The following is a 12,988-nucleotide window of genomic DNA, read 5'->3' as shown; positions in this document are numbered from 1 at the left end:
AGCAGGCGTTCATGTGATTCCTCACAATTAGAGAATATGTAAAAATAACGAGAAAACTTTGGTCGTGTTGTTTCCTCCTGTTGGACCACAGCACAACAGTTCTTGTCATGGGGGTCCAAACAGGTTCCATAAAACCCTCCACTCCTCTCTTAGGTGGTTCTGACATCTAAACAGGAGATCCAGCAGGATCCAGTAGATCCTTCAGCTCCCAGTTTGGCTTCTGGAGAAAACTGATAAACTATTGATGCAGTTATTTATCCGGAGCTGAAGCAGCTGTAGCCTTAAGCTGCTGGGAGTGTGTGTGTGTGTGTGTGTGTGTGTGTGTGTGTGTGTGTGGCTGTGGCTGTGTGTGTGTGTGTGTGTGTGTGTGTGTGTGTGGGCTGTGGCTGTGTGTGTGTGTGTGTGTGTGTGCGTGTACCTGTGCTGGGTCCACATCATTCAGCAGACAATGGAGGTACAGTGGTAATCAAGCACCAGACGCCAGAAGTCTTTCACCGTGTTTGGCAAAGGATGCTGGGTAACGATGAACGCCGATGGCTGTTTGTAGCTCTGCAGCGGTTTTAAACACCACTTCAGTCACACACATGAGGGTGCCACCCCCCCCCCGCCCCCCCGCCCCCCCCCCCGCTGGGGCCTCCTGGGGGAGCGCACCTGCTTACAAACGCTTTAAACATGAGTGGTCCCCTCCCGGTGGGCGTGGTTGTGTGTGGGGCGTGGTTGTATGTGTATGTGTTTGTATGTGTGTGCGCACATGTGGGCGTGGTTATGTTCATGGAGGCGTGGTTATGTGTATGTGGGCGTGGTCACGTGTGTGAGTGTGTGTGCGTGGGCGCCGTACGTCCATCAGCGCAGCGTTTGATGTAGTTGGAGCTCTCTCCATCGATGGTGATGAGGAAGGGCAGGCAGCGGTCTCTGGAGGCAGCACGTCCATGCAGCGGTTCTTCTCGTGGTTCCTGGGCAGCAGGGCGATGCTGGCAGTCCTCCACCCGCAGGTGGGCGTCACCATGTTCAGAGTCTAACACACAGATCACCGACCTCATTAGTGGCTCGTCTCATTAGTGGCGTCTAATCAACGAGCAGCGAGGGGAAGTGACGACGGCGTTACCCTGAACTCCTCTTTGATCTGGCTGGAGTTGGTCTGAGGATCCAGACGGTTCATCTCGTAGTAAACGGATCTCAGCTGATTGCTGGAACTGCGTGTGTCACCACAGAGACACGCCTCCAGCTGGCGTCATGGATGAAGACATACTGCTCCTGTTGGACAGTTCGGGTGAGAGACCAAGAGACGAAGACAAACGTGAAAAACGTCACATTTGGTTGAAGCGTGGTTGACGTCCGAGGGACGTTCGAGGGACGTTCGAGGGACGTCGAGGACGTTCGAGGACGTTTTGAAGGACCGTTCGAGGGACGTTCGAGGGACGTTCGAGGGACGTTCGAGGCCGTTTTGCAGGGACGTTCGAGGGACGTCGAGGGACGTTGAAGGACGTCGAGGACGTTCGATGCCTCAGGTTTGGTTTTTTTCTCTAGATTCTTTTTAGCATCTTTGGTCAACTGTCCTGTAATTCTGTGATATTAATTATTCTCTCTGATTAATCCTTGATAAAGACTTCACGCTAACGGCGGCCGTTACCTCCGTCTGGACCATGTTCCACCCGCCGTGCTCTCAAGCTCTCGAACGCAGTTGTAGATGTCCACCACACCCTCTCTGTCCGCCATGTCCAACATGATGTCAATGACGATGAAACATCCGGTACGTCCAGCCCCCGCACTGACACACACACACAACACACACACACACACACACACACACACACACACACACACACACACACACACATTAAAACATGTAAAACCTTCCACCAACGTGATTAATCAGACGACAGGTTGATCAGGTGATCAGCACACCTGCAGTGGACCACTGTAGGGCCGGCGGTGGGCGGAAGTCTTGGTTTTGACACAGCGGTATGAAGCCCAGCAGGCCCGGTGGCGTGAAGCGGCACGCCGTGATCGGGCCAACCGGTGAAGTGAAACTGTCGGATCTCCCTGATCTCTGCCACAGCCCTCTGAAACACACACACACACACACACACCACACACACACACACACACACACACACACACACCACACACACCGCACACACAACCCACACACAGCACGCCCGCACGCCCGCACGCACGCACGCACGCACGCGCACCCACGCACACACGCACACACACACACACACACACACACACACGTTTAAGTTACAGCCGGTTGAGGACACCCAGAGTTGTGCGTTATAGTTTACACAGGCAGCAGAACACAGAAGCTTTCCTGACGATCCAGAACGTCACAAACTTTAACGAGCTTCTTCTTGGCTCATTATCAGCGACTCGAACAATTTCATTAAAAAATTCCGCCAGTCTGAGTTATTTATGAACAAACAAACAAATGGCGTGCAGTCACATGATCGCCTCTCGAGAGGACGTAAAGTGGTGAAAACATTTAAAAAGTGAGTTATAACAAAATGATCAATGTGAGAAAGCCGTGTGTGTGCACGTTTGTGCGTGTGCGCGTGCACGTTACCTTCTCCTACAGCAAAGGTCCGGATCACCATACTCTGACAGCAGCTGAGTCTCTATTAGCGTCACTTTCATGTCACCATAGATCTCCGTGTCATCGGGCCAGTACTTACAGCACTTCACCTACACACACACACACACACACACACACATACACACACACCACACACACACACACACATTGCATTAAAGTCCCTCACCACACAGAAACAAACAGAAGTTGCTGATATTAAATTCTCATTAGAGGCTCCGCCCTCTTCGTTAAATGCTAATTAGCACGTTAATCACGCAGTAACATGGCAATACAGGTGCATTTGTGTGGAATCTGTAACTCTGTCTGTGTCTGCGAGTGTGTGTGAGCCACAGAGAGGTGACCTTTTCCACCATCTCCATGCGTGTCCTGGAGACAGATTCCTGCTGCCTCCTGGGTAATGAGAGCCGTGCATGCCCGCGTGCGCATGTGATCCCAGGTTAAATCAGCGGGTTCAGGGGCAAAAACACCTTTTCATTCACATTAGTGTCTGAGCAGGAAACATCCTTCTAACAGCAGAACCACACAAAAATGGAGTTTCTGCTGTCGGTGGGCTGGACTGTTAATACCGTCCAGCAGGGGGCGGTAGTAGAGGGCAGCGCAAAGGACGAGGACGCGTCAAAGCTGATGGTGAAGATCGGGATAAAATGAGGATGAAGAAAATGAAGACAGGATAAGACAATATGACCGTGGAGGTAAAGAGGAATAAAACTGCATTCACGGTTTGGCCAACTAAGAATTAACAGAAACTGGGGATGTGACAGATGCACTCTGGGAAATAGAGTCCCAGACTTAATCAGACAAGTAAATGGAACCAGATGGTCACAACAATCAGTGTTGGTGTGTGTCTGTGTGTGTTTGTCTGTATGTGGACTCACCCTGCCCACCTCCACCAGGTTGGTTACCATGACAATGGCTGCAGTGTTTTCCTGCCAAACCATCCGCCAGAAATCATACACAGTCTCTTGCATGGGACCTGAACAACACACACACACACACACATGCACGCACGCATGCACGCACACGTACACACACATGCACGCACGCACCACACACACAACACACACACGTCAAACAAACACAGTCAACTTTGAGCAGGCCAATTACAAATAAAATAATAATATGATAATGGTAATATTGTCCTCAAATGTTTTGACAGCAAGAACACACAAACACGCATCCGCGCACACACGCACGCACACACACACACACACACACACTATTCGTAAGCCCAAAGACTGTTGGATGGTTTTGCATCAGCAACATGGATTTTTTCAGACACGTCCAGACATCACACACACGTCAGATCGTGTCGTTCTTCCTTTAAACAACAGATGCGCCATTATGACGGTGCAACATTTGTTGATGGAACGGACACCTCAGAACTAACTTCTGTGTGTGTGTGTGTGTGTGAGTGTGTGTGTGTGTGTGTGTGTGTGTGTGTGTGTGTGTGTGTGTGTGCGTGTGTGTGTGTGTGGTGTGTGAGAGAGAGAGAGAGAGAGAGAGAGAGAGAGGTCGTCCTACCTTGTGTCGCAATGTAGTGGTTTGGTCGGTGGTAACCCTGGAAAGAAGAGGCAGATGTTGCTCCCTGGACGCTACAGTACAGCTGTGTGGTGTGTGGTGTGTGTGGTGCGTGTGTGTGTGGCGTGTGTGTGTGCGTGTGTGTGTTTCCGCTCACGTCGATGTAGTTAGCATTGATGTAGTCGGAGCCATTCTCTCCATCTGAGGCTGCAGACGCACGCGAGAGTGGTCATCTGGAGAAGAACACACAGTCACACAGTGTTAATGGGATGTTTGTTGTCATGGAGATACCGAACATAATCACCTCTAATTATTCCCCGTCGAATAAACAGTCCTAAATGAATTAATAATGGCTTCATTAATATTATTTACCCGAAACATAAACAAACTGAATGTATGAAACACGAGTGTGTATGTGTATGTGTGTGTGTGTGTGTGTGTGTGTGTGTGTGTGTGTGTGTGTGTGTGTGTGTGTGTACAGGTGATTAGGTCTGAACACTGACGATCACCAACGTACAGGCGATGATGTTTCCGTAGCGATTTTTCATGCGGTTCTCGTCCTTTTTGGCTGAATCCCAGGGCGCCGACTGTCCCTCGAAAAAACTCTAAAACAGAGAGTTGAAATGGTGGTGGAATCATGAAAACGGAGCCCGAGACTCCAGCCGTCCCCGTCTGTCCCCGTCTGTCTCCGTCTGTCCCCCGTCTGTCCCCGTCTGTCTCCGTCTGTCCCCCGTCTGTCTCCCGTCTGTCCCCGTCTGTCCCCGTCTGTCTCCGTCTGTCCCCGTCTGTCTCCCGTCTGTCCCCGTCTGTCTCCGTCTGTCCCCCCGTCTGTCTCCCGTCTGTCCCCGTCTGTCCCCGTCTGTCTCCGTCTGTCCCCGTCTGTCCCCGTCTGTCCCCGTCTGTCCCCGTCTGTCCCCGTTGTCCCCCGTCTGTGTCCCGTCTGTCCCCGTCTGTCCCCCGTCTGTCCCCGTCTGTCCCCCGTCTGTCCCCGTCTGTCTCCGTCTGTCTCCCGTCTGTCCCCCGTCTGTCTCCCGTCTGTCTCCCGTCTGTCCCCGCTGTCCCCCGTCTGTCTCCCGTCTGTCCTCCGTCTGTTCCCGTCTGTCCCCCGTCTGTCTCCGTCTGTCCCCGTCTGTCCCCGTCTGTCTCCCGTCTGTCCCCGTCTGTCCCCGTCTCTCGTCTGTCCCCCGTCTGTCTCCCGTCTGTCTCCCGTCTGTCTCCGTCTGTCCCCCGTCTGTCCCCGTCTGTCCCCCGTCTGTCTCCCGTCTGTCCCCTGTCCTCAAACAACGGCCCTTAAACTGAAGCTTTCTGCCCTAAATGTCTTTATGAGGACTCACTGACGTAATGGGGGGGGGGGGGGGGGGGGGTACAACTGGAGCCATACAAAGACTTTTGATGTGGTAAAGACCACAGACAGGCAGACAGACAGACAGGCAGACAGACAGACAGGCAGACAGACAGACAAGCTAGCAGACAGACAGCAGACAGACAGACAGACAGACAGGCAGGCAGACAGACAGACAGGCAGGCAGACAGGCAGGCAGACAGACAGACAAGCTAGCAGACAGACAGGCAGACAGACAGGCAGGCAGACAGACAGATAGGCAGGCAGACAGACAGGCAGACAGACAGAGAGGCAGACAGACAGGCAGACAGACAGACAGGCAGACAGAGATAGGCAGGCAGGACAGACAGGCAGACAGACAGAGAGGCAGACAGGACAGGCAGGCAGACAGACAGACAGACAGACAGACAGGCAGACAGACAGAGAGCAGACAGACAGACAGACAGAGAGACAGATAGGCAGACAGACAGACAGACAGACAGAGAGACAGACAGACAGGCAGACAGACAGAACTCTTTAACATCTTTAAAAACCACCACAACAAGGGCAGCAGTGGCTCCCTGAGGTCACGTGACATCACCTGAGTCACATGACTGTTAATGAGAAGGTTCTCACCTCGTTCAGCTGTCCGACCGTTAATAGGAAGAGAAGCATGAAGGAAGACAACAACCATCAACTGAGATGGGGCCAGGGATTATCAGGGATCAATCACAGATCAATACTACATCCATACAGGATCCATTTGTGTCCATGACGCTGTAACCACATATTAGGGTTGTTTTGGGGAAACTATACATCTATTTATTGGAAAAACATAATGGTATATGAAGGAGGGATGGAACATGACACACACCGTTAAAGTGTGTGTCTGCGTGCACTAAGTATGTATAATGGATTAGCCCCGAGGGCAAACACACACACACACACACACACACACACACACACACACACACACACACGCAACACACACACACACACACGCGCACACACACACACACACACACTTACATACATACATTATAGATCTTCCCTCCAGCTAATTGGCAAAACAGAGAATCTGTTGTGAGAATGTGTGTGTGAGAGTGTGTGTGAGAGTGAGTGTGTGTGCGAGTGTGTGTGTGAGAGTGTGTGTGAGAGTGAGTGTGTGTGCGAGTGTGTGTGTGTGAGAGTGTGTGTTCAGGTAAGTAACATCCATTAGTAACTTCTGTTACTGGTGAAAATGAATGAAAGAACGAATGTGGCGACTCGACACTCACACACACACACACACACACACACACACACACACACACAACTCACACACTCCCACACACACACTCAGGCCTGGTGTCACTGCCGTGCACACTCGGGCGTCCAGACGAGCGCTGGGCTGCTCCACGCTCACGTCCGGCCCTGCTGATCAGAAACATCAGCAGTTCCCTGAGTTCCCCCGTTTCCAGAATAAATAACAGTGTGAATCAATAATGAAAGAGACGCTGGGGGCGGCGCGCTCTATTTTCTGGCAGGTTTAGTGTAAAAGATGAATGTGCTGCTCAAAACGAGATGATGATAAAACCGAACTTTTGTGTTTGACTCATGTTTAAATAAAGTTTCAGTCAAATAACAGCAGCACTCCGACTGTCGCAGTATAGCTGAACGCAGCCGGAGCCTAAACGGAGCTAATTTTAGATCCAGATCTACAACTGCTGGCTGCTCTGCCCCCCCACCACAGGAGCAGACCTGGCTTCCATAACGCCACCAGGCCACGCCCCCCCACGGGAGCAGACCTGGCTTCCATAACGCCACCAGGCCCCGCCCCCCCACAACAGGAGCAGAGCGGGCTTCCATAACGCCACCACGCCCCCCCCACGGGAGCAGACCTGGCTTCCATAACGCCATCAGGCCACGCCCCCACCACAGGAGCAGACTGGCTTCCAAACGCCACCACGCCCCCCCCACGGGAGCAGACTGGCTTCCATAACGGGCCCCGCCCCCTCACTACAGGAGCAGACCTGGCTTCCACCACGCCACCAAGCCCCGCCCCCCCCCGCCACGGGAGCAGACCTGGCTTCCATAATGCCACCAGGCCCCGCCCCCCCCCCACCAACGGGAGCAGACCTGGCTTCCACCACGCCCCCCCCCCCACGGGAGCAGACCTGGCTTCCACCACGCCCCCCCTCACCTCGTACTCCACCACTCCCCCCTCACCACGCCCCCCCTCACTCGTACTCACCACGCCCCCCTCACCTCGTACTCCACCACGCCCCCCCTCACCACGCCCCCCCTCACCTCGTACTCCACCACGCCCCCCTCACCTCGTACTCCACCACTCACCCCCTCACCACGCCCCCCCTCACCTCGTACTCCACCACCCCCCCTCACCTCGTACTCCACCACGCCCCCCCCCTACCTCGTACTCCACCACGCCCCCCTCACCTCTACTTTCCTTGAAGCCGTAGCCTTCCGCACACTTCATCTGCGTGATGTGCTGCAGCAGGTCGGCCACGCGGATGGCCGGGTGCAGCTGCCCCGTCTGGTACGGCACCACCTCCCGCTCGGCCTCCCGCTGCTTGTAGTGGGACTGGACCAGGCTGCTGGTCTCACTGGTCATGGTGTGGCTGTCGTCTGGAAGCAGAGGAGGAGGAGGAGGTGAAGGGCGTGATTCTGGCATCGGTCAGGTGACCGCACACTAACTACGGCCTCATGTGACACCAAACAAAGATGGCGGCAGTGACTCCACTTCCTGATTGGTCCCTGTCGATTTTTGCCATCAGCGATGTTCCCAGGCTGAACGGAGCTGGGGGCGTCTGGATGCAAGTTACCATCAGACCGACACCCCGACCATCGGGAACAATGTCAGGACAAGAAAAGTCTGATTTGGGACCAGCCGCTAACAGCTGTGCTGCTGATACTGGAATCAGCCACTAGGGGGCGATCAGGACGTTTGTCGGCCATCTTTGCCATCCCAGTAAATGTATGGAACATGCAGTGACAGTTATAGCTCCTGTAAAGACAGGAAGTCAAAGGATAAAACAAAAACTCAACCGTACCACAATGAAATCTAGTTCACGTAACTGGTTTCCCATGACGACACACATCACATGACATCAAATCACATGATTGGAGGAGGATTGTGACTGGCACTAGTTTGTTTTCACACTGCTTCCATAGCAACCACCAATCAATAAGCTGGTCGAATGCGTTTGAAAGTTTCGAGTGGAACGTTACGGGTGAACTCTGAAGTAACAGTGTGAAAAGAACAGGTGGCTCAAGCGTCACACAACAGTCCAGGACGTTGGGAAACACCTGCGCTCGACTGTCTATCTGTGCTTATTGGCTGGCCCTGGAGCTGCTGGACCAATCAGAAACCTTCTGTTCAAAACAGCCCAACCAGTCACAGTGAGGGCGAGGAGATGGAGGCGTGAGAGACGGCGGCGGCACGGCCGGGACGCACATCACAACCAATCACAGAGAGCGCTGAGCAGTGCTGGGAGCTGATGGTTGAAGGTGGAATGGGGAGGACGGGGAGGGGTGTTAATGACGTCTAATAAAAAGTGATGGTGACATCAGAATGGGGGAGGGTGGGCCATGCACCCCCCAAAATATGATCCCCAACCTCAAACGTAACAACTTACCATTAATGGGCACTTTACACAGAGAAAGAGAGGAGAGAAGAAGAAAGAGGAAACAAGGTATAATCAACAAGTTTAGCTTTAGTTTTACACTAACACACAGCTAATATGAGCTAGACATGACTAAGGCCTCCAGACTAGTGCTGCTTAACGAGCTCTGCAGCTCAACTAACTGGTTTGGTGACCTGAGCGTGAGGAGAGAGGACAAACTGACCTTTGACCTTTAGAGTTTAGCCTAGCAGCAACCCACTGCATCACTTAATATCTGCTGCTTAGCTTAAGCGCCAGGGTGAAGGAATAAAGGTTTGCTGTGTAAAAAAGTGCCTTTCAAAATATCAAGAATATGCTAAAGAAATGGAGGCTAACCGTTAGCGGTTCTGGGTCTGAGCCACGTTCTACAGAGGTCACATGACCCAACAAAAGCTGGAGCAAACCTGAGGAACAGGACAAACATTTCTACTAGATCCACAACGAGTTCACGACACGAGAGGAGGGCGAGCTGGTGTCACAGAACAATCCGGAACGCTACCGGGTCGGATCCATGCAGAGGTCAGAGGTCACAGACAAATGTGAGGTCAACACCACACGCAGGGAGGTGGTGGATGCGGTGATGGAGTGAAGCCTACAGTCGATTCCAAAGGAAATCATTCAAAATAAGGCAAACCGGTGGAATGAACAAAAGGAGAAAGATTTAAAAAAAATCAAACGCGTAAAGTTACAAAAACACAAGACTGCGCGAGAAGCAAGCAGAGATGGATGGACAAGTTCATTCTCTCATTCTGGTTCTTCATCTGCCTCTTTTCCTCTCTCTCTGTCCACCTCCGCTCTCCTTTCACTTCCTGTATCTCGTTTACCTTCTGTCCAAAAAAACCACACAGCAGAAGCAAAACAAGCAAAGGAGCCTCACCCAGGATGGCCGTCGGGACGAAGGGGTCTGATATCAGCAGCAGAGGAGGAGGAGGAGGAGGAGGAGGAGGAGGAGGAGGAGGAGGAGGAGAAGGAGGAGAAAGTGAGTGAAGGAAATATTGAAAGACAAGAAGGTCAGAACATGCAGAGCATTTGACAGTGAATCAGCAGAGCCACACACAGCTGGGCGCTGCTCTCCATCAGGGCTGGAAACGACCTCCTGTCCACCTCAGCATGGACTGATGGTCCGGGGTCCGGTGCTGCTCGTTACCAGCTCCACGTTTCTTGGTCGGTTTACACTTCTTTGGGTGTCCACATTCTAATTTGGACCTATTTTGCCCAACAACATCCACTCAGATGGAGAGTTCCTCTGCTGGGTGTCAGATCAGGAACATGGCTGTTACCTGAACTGTTCCTACAGACTCTGGTGGCAACGAGGCACCAATTAAAGCTCCTGAGAGGCTGCCGCTAACAACAGGAGCAGGAAGCAGAGAGAGAGGTGCTGTGGGGGTACCTGGGTAATAGGAGGTGGGAACTGTGGTGCTGATGGTGTTGGTCTTCAGGGAGAAGGAGGATGGAGACGAAATAGCTGCACGCAAACATCAGAATGGTTATTTATTACCATCGTTGCAGATGATGCATTAATGATAACGCGTGTGTGCGTGCGCTCACTGTGTCCATTGAGGGTGTGTGTGTGCGTGTCCACCATGGTGGTGTGTTGGCTGCTGGTGACCATCAGAGTCATTCCTGTCTGGAGCTCAGAGTTTCCTTCCTTTCTTCGCCAACTTCCTGATGAGATAAAACACAAGTGTTTGTGTTGACCTCCTCGCTAGTTTAGTCAATATGGGCTTCACTTCCTGCTACCAGGAACCAAATATTAAGATACTGGAGAAGAAAAAGTTAGCTCAGCGTGTGTGTGTGGGTGTGTGTGGTGTGTGTGTGTCCATTTCACCCGCTGCAGAGGAGAAAGTAGCATCTTTAAAAACATCCTTTCAACCTCTCATACGTCCCTGTACCATCACGCACAGTCTAATGCACGACAGCACAGACACAGATGCCCACAACCACACACACAACCACACACACACACACACACAACCACACACACACACACACACACAGGTTGTCTTAAAAGCTTGATGATATTTTCTCTCTTTCCATTCCGAGTGTTGATAAAAAGAAATCCATTGTCCAATTACACACGCGCACACACACACGCACGCACACACACACACACACACACGCACGCACACACACACACACACACAGTGTGGAAAGTTTAAACCTGACCTGAAAATGGAAAATAAAAAATGAAATATAAATATAAGAACAGTCTGAAAAACAAGACATCAGAGAACCCTGCTCTTCTGCGTGTGTGTGTGTGTGGGTGTGTGTGTGTGTGTGTGTGTGTGTGTGTAAGGGTCAACATGAAGGATGGTGAAAGCAGCCTGAGGCGCTGCTGCCCTCCTCCCCCACATGTCACTTATTTCTTCTTCTGTGATTCAGACATAAACCTGTAGACTTCTGCAACCCTCTCAGCCTGAGGAACATCTGCAGGAGAAGCAACACACAACCAGCCGACGTGTCAACAAACCTCAGCGCCCGTTTGTCGTTCGGAGCAACGCGGTCACGCGTTTGCGGTTCTGCTGCATTGCTGTAAAAACATCAAACCACAACGCGAGACTCTCTCTCCGTCCTCTCTCAGACTCAGAAGGTAAGCTGCCATGATGGAGAACATTGTGTGTCCATCACACACAGGTGTGAGACTGTGTGAGACCACCACACGTCTTTCAGACTGCAAATCAAAACACCCGTCCTTGGAAAAAAGACTTCATTAGAGAGCCAGTTGGTAAATACCTGATGGAGATCAGAGCTCCATCGCCTAGACCACTGCACGCACACACACACACACACACACGCACACACACACACGCACACACTTTACATAAATGTGTGTCTCTGTAGCCTGAAGCCATTCAGCTTGAGGCGAGTCAGGAAAAAAAACACAAAGAAAAAAAACTGCTTTCATCTAAATTTCTCTCTTATCGTTGATGTTCTGCAAATACATGAGCTTTTCTGTGTGTGTGTGTGTGTGTGTGCGTGTGTGTGCGTGCATGTTTGTGTGCCTGTAAATGAATGTGTGTGCTATCCAGTGGGAAGTGTGTTTGATGTTGCAGAGTAAAGTTGGTCCATGTGCAGTTTAATGACGATTACTGAATCTGCTCCATTATTAATTTTCCTGGTGGGTGTGTGTGTGTGTCTGTGTGTGTGTGTATTCCAGTCCGAGCCGCCCGTGTGGTGCTGACTTGCCCCGTCCACCAGCCGGGCTCAGATGGACCTCCAGATGACCTCAGAACTCCCCTGAGCATCACGCAGATGCTGAAAATGAGGCTGCCGGGCCAAAACCCAGCACACCGACCCAGACTGCTCATGGAGGTGGTGTGGGTGTGTGTGTGGTGTGTGTGTGTGTCTCACCGTTTCTTCATGAGCAGAACGACCCGAGGAAGATGATGATGAAGAGCAGGATGGCGGCGCTGGAGCCGGCGATTTTCACCGTGTGGTCCGACTGTTTCTCCTGCTCTGGTTCCGGCTGCCGGGTCGCTGCTCCTGGAAGCACAACGTGAACATGAACTAACCCATGCTAACCGTTAGCCACTGCTGGAGCTAAGCTAGCAGGTGAGCTCACGTCTGCTGCTTTGATCTCTGCTTTGATCCACATCTGGCATGAAACCCTCCAGGAGGGCGCTCCTGAGAGGCACCTGAACCATCTCCCTTTGCCACCAGGAGCCTCGTCCAGGTCTCCAGTTTAGGACAGAACTGACCAGTCTAACCAGTATGATGATGAAGACCCCTCCCTCCCCCAGTATAACCAGTATAACCAGTATGACCAGTATAACCAGTATGATCAGGCTAACCAGTCTAGCCAGTATGATCAGTATGATCAGTCTAATCGGCCTGGCCAGTCTAACCAGTCTAACCAGTCTAACCAGTCTAACCAGTATAACCAGTATGATC

The 12,988-nt window shown here is 52.0% G+C and overlaps 1 pseudogene; it reads right to left on the bottom strand.

The window, feature by feature from the left end:
* Window positions 1–12,988, bottom strand: part of LOC101075525 (receptor-type tyrosine-protein phosphatase mu-like) — a 43,375-nt pseudogene that overhangs the window by 3,936 nt on the left and 26,451 nt on the right.

The sequence above is a fragment of the Takifugu rubripes genome, chromosome 10, assembly GCF_901000725.2.
Source record: "Takifugu rubripes chromosome 10, fTakRub1.2, whole genome shotgun sequence".
In the NCBI taxonomy this organism is placed as follows: domain Eukaryota; kingdom Metazoa; phylum Chordata; class Actinopteri; order Tetraodontiformes; family Tetraodontidae; genus Takifugu; species Takifugu rubripes.
The sequence above is the reverse complement of the archived record's forward strand: the minus strand, read 5'-3'. Positions and strand labels throughout refer to the sequence as shown.